Raw genomic sequence first — 7,500 nt, 5'->3', positions numbered from 1 at the left:
GGCTTAAGTAAAAGGAATATGAAAAAAGAGAGGGAGAGGAAGAAAGATAAATAAAAAAGAAGCAAGGAGGAGGAGTAGTAAGAAGAAATGGAGAAGGAGAAGTAGAAAAAGAAGAAGAAGAAGAAGGATGAGGGGAGGGGGAGGGGGAGGGGGGAGGAGGAGGAGGAGGAGGCAGAGGGGAAAAAGGAGGAGAAAACGAAGGAAACGGATGAGGAGAAGGAGGAAAAGGAGAAGACGAAGAAAAAATAAGAAGTAGAAGAAGAAGGAAAAAAGGAGGAGAAGGAGAAGAAAATAAGAAGTAGTAGAAGATAAAGGAGGAAGGAACTAAAAGAAGGAAAAGAAGAAGGAGGAGGAGGAGGAGGAAGAGGAGAAGTAGAAGAAAAAGAAAGAAAAGATAAAAATAAAGAGTAGAAGTAGAAGGAAAAGAAGAAGTAGAAGGGAGATTAAAAAGAAGAAAGAAGGAATAAAAAGAAGAAAGAGGCGAAGCATAAAATAACCAAGGCCCTAAAACGCGAGCCTCTTCTTGGCCCCCCTGCCCCTGAGCCTGGGCTTCCTGAGCCCGAACTGCCTGACTCGGCCGTGCGCAATGACCTTCCTGGAGGGCCTCGGGCTGCTCGAGGGCGCCTTCCGGTTGACCTGGCCAGGGTCGCTGCGAGGACCCGGGTAGGAGCTGCTGAGAGACCAGGAGGGAGTCCTCACGTTGAAGGCGAGGCTCACGGGACGCGACAGCATGTCCGTGTGTATCCCTGCGTCCTCCTGATCTTGGAGCGCTGTTGCTTTCGCCCTCTTCGTCGTCCTCCCTGCCCCTTCGAACTCGACAACCGTTCTCATTTTCCTCTTGGAGTCACTCGCCGTGAGTTGTTTGGGCAGAGGTGAGATCTCCTCGATCATCTCCAGGCAGCTGGACATGTCGTCAACTTTGGGGGAGCTGAGGAAGAAGTAGGAGGCGAGCATGTCTATCTCCCTCGCCTCGTCTGGGTCGTTGGGGAGGCTTCCTTGTCCCGAAACTGCCGAGTGGCTCTGGGGCATGTGTGTGCGCTGTGTCGAAAGCTGTTGAGGTTTCTCTGGTGTGCCGTTGAGCAAGTGCTTGGGGGTGTCGTATTGATCCCCGGGATTCCTCTTAATTACGTAGGTATTTGGCCTTAAGAATACGTCTTGGGTGTCTGGTCCCATGTCGCTCAGGTAGTCACTGATTCTCGAACTGTTATGATCATTTGGTGATTCTTCAACCTTTATACCAAAATTTCGGTTATTGTTCTCACCAAAATTATTCCTTACTTTCATGTCATCTGTCTTCCTAGTTGCGTGGTCTTGAAGATTATCCAAAGCGTCGCTGAAACTGCTTTCACCCGACGTCCGTGTTTCTTCCCCTTTTAAAAGGCTTGGTAGTGGGACTGGGAATGACGTCTCAATCACACGCCCGACCCCTTGCTCCAACAGACAGATCAGAGTAATGGAATCCGAGGCACTTTCTCCTCCTCGACGTCTGGCATCCAAGTGAACACACATCCTGTTCTCTGTACCTGGTATCTTATGACACGTCCATCCCTCGTCATTGTGACTGTGATAGGTATGGGGCACATCCTCACTTCTGCCTCCTGCAGGGGCATAGTCTGATGAGGAAAGACGGTTATTCGCGCCCACTGTTCCTCCTCCGGACTGACTGCACTGTGGATTCGCTTTGGGTGTCCACGGGAAGGATGGAGTCAGAGGCGGAGTGAGGTTTAAGAAGGATATGTGTCTCCCTAGTGGATCGGGAGGATGCAGATCGGGAATTTGTGAGGACACCAAATTCGGCATTATATAGGAGTCATCAGCAATCTCCTTGGCATCCTCGAAGGCCTCTTGATTAGCATGAGGGTTGAAATAAACCTCCTGAGATAGGTTCTCTCCGACGGGTACATCGTCATGTTGAATACCAGTATTAACTTCCACCTTTGCACTGTTTCCAATCCATTTATGGCTGTCATTAGCTCTAATGTCTGAGACAATGCTGACACTCTGAGAAAAGGGAGACGAAGTTGACAACATCGGCCCTTCACAAACTGCCTCCTTACTGCTGCTTACAGATTCAACTGGAGGCTGCGTCCCGATTTCTGCTCTCCCTGACGTCATTTCGAGTGCACCGATGTCCCAATCCACCTCGTTCAGTTGATGCAGCATCTCGCCATCATAGTTCCACACGGTTCCCTGGTTCCATACCTCGACTGACGAATGGTCGTTGGTCTCGCTGCTTGCGAAGTCATCGATAAAGACGAAATTGTGACCGTCCTTGCATGGCGATGTCTCTTCAATGATGCGCTTTATGATGTATCTCTGTGTTTCATTCTCATACGGAGGCAGAGGCTTCATTATAGCCACCATAGGCCTCTCTTTAGCAGATGTGTTGCTATTGCAAATACTATCAGGATATCTGTCCTCTGATTCACTCAAGCCTTCGCAAGTGAAGCTGTTGGGTTCAGCATATCCTTCCTGACACCCACCGCAACTTATCATATGCGATAACATTAGCATATCCTGCCCGGAGTGACGAGATGAGGGGAACGCCGCATTCTCCTCATCTGTCTGCTGAGATAATTCGTCGAAGGAGCTCAGCCTACTGATGTTTAGCTTGGAGTCACAAGCGACGCTGCCGAGCTTCTGGACGTCCACATGGCTTTCCTTTGTGGACTGAAATCGTGTAGCCTCCTCGGTCGGGTCACATTCACACTCACACTTAATGGCCTCAGATTTAACCCCGACTTCACGCGTACACTTATCCTCTCTCTCAAAATCATCCATACATGATTCCTCCTCCTCCTCTTCCACCTCCACCACTTCTTCTTCTTCTTCCTCCTCCTCTTCCACCTCCACCACTTCTTCTTTCTCCTCCTCTTCCACCTCCACCACTTCTTCTTCTTCCTCCTCCTCCTCTTCTACCTCCACCACTCTTTCTTCTTCTTCTTCTTCTTCTTCTTCCTCCTCCTCTTCCACTTCCACCACTTCTTCCTCCCCGTCCTCCTGCGACCCAAACCCAAATCCCCGCAGGTCATAGGAGCAGAAAACCTTCTCCCTGGCCTCTGGAGACTCACGAGACACCAGCATCACCTCCCTTTTCTCCGGAGTCGTCGGAACAGTCGTCAGTGGCAGGAAATCGCTCAGCCCTTCGTCGTAGACGGTCCCCATGATGTATTCCACTTCGGTGTCGCTCAGGTACGCCTCGCTCTCTGTGCTGGCGGAGGGCGTCGTTTGATTGGGATCTGCAAGACGTATCAGGAGAGGTGAGCATGTTTTTTTTTTTTTTTTTTTCTTAACTTATATTACGTTATTTTTAAACTATATTTATTGTTGGTTTCTGCTATGTTTGTACTTATACATATACTATATTCATCGTATTGTACATTTATTATACTCATCGAATTATGTTTGTACTTGCTTTGTTTATTATAACCTTTCACGAAATGGAGGAAAGGTATACGTGGGTATCATAATAATGGATATGAGAAAGAAGAAAAGAAGGAAATAAAAAATAAAAGAAATAATGACGAAAGGACGATTAATACATCCAATCCAATTAAATTCGTGAATGAAGAGAAGATTAATTACCATTTTGAGGACACTTTTCAGGCATTTCCTGCTTGGGGATAATGATGACATCAGGCGAGTTTATGCTTCGCTGCGGTGAAGGAGCGAAACCTGATGCTAAAGTTGAAGCTGAAGTTATGGATGAAGTTGAAGCTGTAGTTACAGATGAAGTTGACGCTGACCTCGGAGCTAAAGTTGAAGCTGAAGTTACAGATGAAGTTGAAGCTGAAGTTACAGATGAAGTTGAAGCTGACCTCGGAGCTAAAGTTGAAGCTGAAGTTACAGATGAAGTTGAAGCTGACCTCGGAGCTGAAGTTGAAGCTGAAGTTACAGATGAAGTTGAAGCTGACCTCGGAGCTAAAGTTGAAGCTGAAGTTACAGATGAAATTGAAGCTGTAGTTACAGATGAAGTTGAGGCCGAACTTGAAGTTGAAATCGAAGCTGACGCCAAAGCTAAAGTTAAATCTAAAGTTGAAACTGAAGTCGAAGCTAAAGCTAAAGCTGAGGCTGAAGTTGAAATTGAAGTCGAGGCTGAGGGTGAGTCTAGAGCCGAAGCCGAAACTGATGCTGAAGGTGACTCTGAAGTTGTCTCTGAAGCTGAAGCCGCGTCTGGTCCTTTCGCAATTTTCTCCGTCAGTTTCCGCAAGCGACGACTCATTTTAAACTGAAAGACGACGATGAAGAAGACGAAAAAGAACAACAACTACAAAGAGAAAAGAACAACGATAAGAACAAAAAAGGACAAGAACAAGAACGCAAGAAAAGAGGGAAAAAAAGAACAATAAGAAAATATGAGAGAGAGAGAGAGAGAGGAAGAAAAAGAGAGAAAGAGATGAAGAGAAAGAGAAAGAGAGAGAGAGAAAGAGAAGGAGAGAGAGAGGAAGAGAAAGAGAGAGAGGGGAAGAGAAAGAGAGAGAGGAAAAGAAAGAGAGAAGACAAAAGAGAGAGAGAGAGAGAGGGAGAGAGAGGAAGAGAGAGAGAGAGAGAGAGAGAGAGAGAGAGAGAGAGAGAGAGAGAGAGAGAGAGAGAGAGAGAGAGAGAGAGAGAGAGAGAGAGAGAGAGAGAGAGAGAGAGAGAGAGAGAGAGAGAGAGAGAGAGAGAGAGAGAGAGAGAGGAAGAGAAAGAGAGAGAGGGGTAGAGAAAGAGAGAGAGGAAGAGAAAGAGAGAGAGGGGTAGAGAAAGAGAGCGAGAGATAGAGCAAGAGAGAGAGATAGAGCAAAAGAGAGAGAGAGATAGAGCGAGAGAGAGCGAGAGAGAGCAAAAAATACTCTCGCAAAAAATAGAGAGAAAGCGAGAGTAAGAGCTAGAGACAGAGAGAGACAAAGAGAGAAAGAGAGAGCAACAGACAGAAAGACAAACAGACTGCAAGAGAGTCGCAGGACCTCCCCGCAGTCAAACCCACCATCTTTTCGCACGTGACGTTAGTCTGATGAGGTGCGCCTGTAGCCTCCACGAAGTCACAGATCTGAGGGGAAAATGAACACGGAAGCCTGTTTATTATTTTACTTCTTTTTTTATTGGGAGGGGGGGGGGGATCTAGTTTACTTAGCTATGTATTGCGTCTCATTTATCTCATTTCTCTATTTAGTGATTCTTTATATATCCATTTCTTATTTACTTGTCTATCTTGTCTAGAGACATACAGGCACATACACACACGGATCTATCGATATCTCTATGTATGCATATCAATATCTATCTATCTATCTATCAGTCTATATATCTATCTATCTATCCATCTATATACCTACCTATCTCTTTATCTATCTGTCTGTCTACATGTCGTACCTTAAGAAGCTGCTGCAGAGTGACATTCCTGAGAATGGCTTTGATCCTTATTCGCTCGCCGTCGACCGCTCTCCTGACGCACTCGACCGTCTCCTGCAGCTTCGTGCTTGAGGGAGGCGAGGAGGAGACGTCGAATATCTCCGAGATGTTCCTGCGTTTCGACCTTCGTCTCGCCCCGTTGCTTCTCTTCCCTTCCTCGCCTTTCCTTCCTTCGGTGCCTCCGCCCCCTGCCCCCTCCCCGAGCAGGTCGCGGAGGGCGCGCCGCACCTTCTGCCTCGCCCGCTGGCTGTGGGCGCGGGCGGGGAGCAGCGAGAGCCATGCGGCGGCGATGGCTAGGCTGCCCCACCACCGCGCCCGCAGAGGCTCCGCCCCCGAGCCCTCACCGACCACGCCCATTGTCCCTGCGGCTGCGTCCTGGGCGGGGGCGGCGACAGCACTGCATAAACTGTGACGATGGAAGGAAGCCTTAGAAGCGCATATACCGATTGCAAAAGAAAAACAATAGAAGTACACGTAGACATTAAAAATAACAAGCACAAATATAATGAACATTAAAACAAATTTAATCTGAAAAAGCAAACTACAAAATATAAAAACGCACTAACGATTCTGCAACATGGCATTCGGAAGACTAGAACTTCCCAAATACCTTGCAGTGCAAACCAGAACCACTACCCACAGCTCACCCCCTTCCCGCCCAAGCCCAATATGCTGCAATACCCCCCCCCCCCCACACTTTAGCCTGCAACCTTTTTCGCCAGTACCTGAACCACCTCGCCACCACTCCGACCTGCAGCGCAAACTAAACCCACAGTCTTACAGGTCCTAGTCCACAGCCCCCCCTCCCTCCCCCTCCCGCTACAGCCCAGTGCACTGCAACACCCCCCTTCCCCTCCCCTTCCCCCTAACCTACAACCTGCTTCGCCAATACCTGAACCACCTCTCCGCCACCTCGATCTGCCACGAGGGTCCTGCACCTCCGCACCACCTGAGCCGCTCCAGCACCCGCACGGCCCACCCGGAACCCCCTGCAAGGAGAAGGAAGGTTAGCCACACTACCTCAATTCAAAACAAACTACTAACTTACAAAAAAAATGTTTATATGGTGATTTCAAGAAGTAAACAAATAGTAGAGTTCTATGAATGATTACGGAATCAACGGTTTATGTATTATTTACACGCGCTCCTTAAAAGACTTCAGTGTTATTTATCTTGGAGTTTTTTTCTCAAATAATTCCATCAACACGCAATAAATTTCCTTGTTTGGGGAAATGTTCGCCTTCTTTCTTATAATCCGATACTCGCACATAATCATCTTTCAAACAGAAATCAGAAATAACCACATCCCTTACGTATATATATGTTTCCAAACATACTCGAAATATATGAAGAATTTAGGTATGACAGAAAAGTAACAAAGACCAAATCTTTGGATTTTTTAGCCTACATAGATCGGGAACTCAAAACTTGGAACTGAATTCTTCAAATTCATATTTTAACATTATGAGTGTTTCCCACAGCACTGACAAGCGGTTGAGACGACCTTAGTATATATACACTCATTCCCTTCATATGACGTCGAATGATAGATGTAACTAACATCATTCGAATTATATATTCATTAGAAATTGTGTAATGCGAGAAAATGAGAAAATATCAATGCTATACTTATAATATATAATGCTACTGTATAATAACAATGCTATAACAATGCTACATAATGCTACAATATAAAGCTATAATTTGAAATGTATCAAATGCATCTTTTGCTCTGTGAAGTTATTCAGTCTTATTCTTTCCTCTAAATTCATCGCAATAAACATAATACCAATACATAATTTTCAAATAAATATAAAAGAAATATAAGAATAATTTACATCAAAAGACCAAAGAATAGACGAAAGGACGTCATGACAGACAACGTCGGGGTTCTAGCTTCGATATCTTCATCTCTTGCTGCAACATTCCCATAACTTGCATCATCATCTCCTTCATCATCTTCACTGAAAACGAATGCGACGAGGATGGGATTCGAACCCACGCAGGGAGACCCTATTGGATTAGCAGTCCAACGCCTTAACCGCTCGGCCACCTCGTCAGCTGTTTACTTAGACACTCACTCACTTACTCATTCATTCATTCATTCAT

At 46.2% G+C, this 7,500-nt stretch overlaps 1 non-coding gene across 1 annotated transcript; it reads right to left on the bottom strand.

The window, feature by feature from the left end:
- Positions 1–7,368: 7,368 nt before the first annotated feature.
- TRNAS-GCU (transfer RNA serine (anticodon GCU)) lies at positions 7,369–7,450 on the bottom strand. The gene has a single exon. It is a non-coding gene; the product is annotated as a tRNA-Ser (tRNA).
- Positions 7,451–7,500: the final 50 nt, after the last annotated feature.

This window comes from Penaeus japonicus, unplaced genomic scaffold, assembly GCF_977035675.1.
Source record: "Penaeus japonicus unplaced genomic scaffold, GWHDUDI00000001_assembly GWHDUDI00000026, whole genome shotgun sequence".
Classification (NCBI taxonomy): Eukaryota; Metazoa; Arthropoda; class Malacostraca; order Decapoda; family Penaeidae; genus Penaeus; species Penaeus japonicus.
Note: the sequence above shows the minus strand (reverse complement) of the source record. Positions and strands in the feature narration are given on the sequence as shown.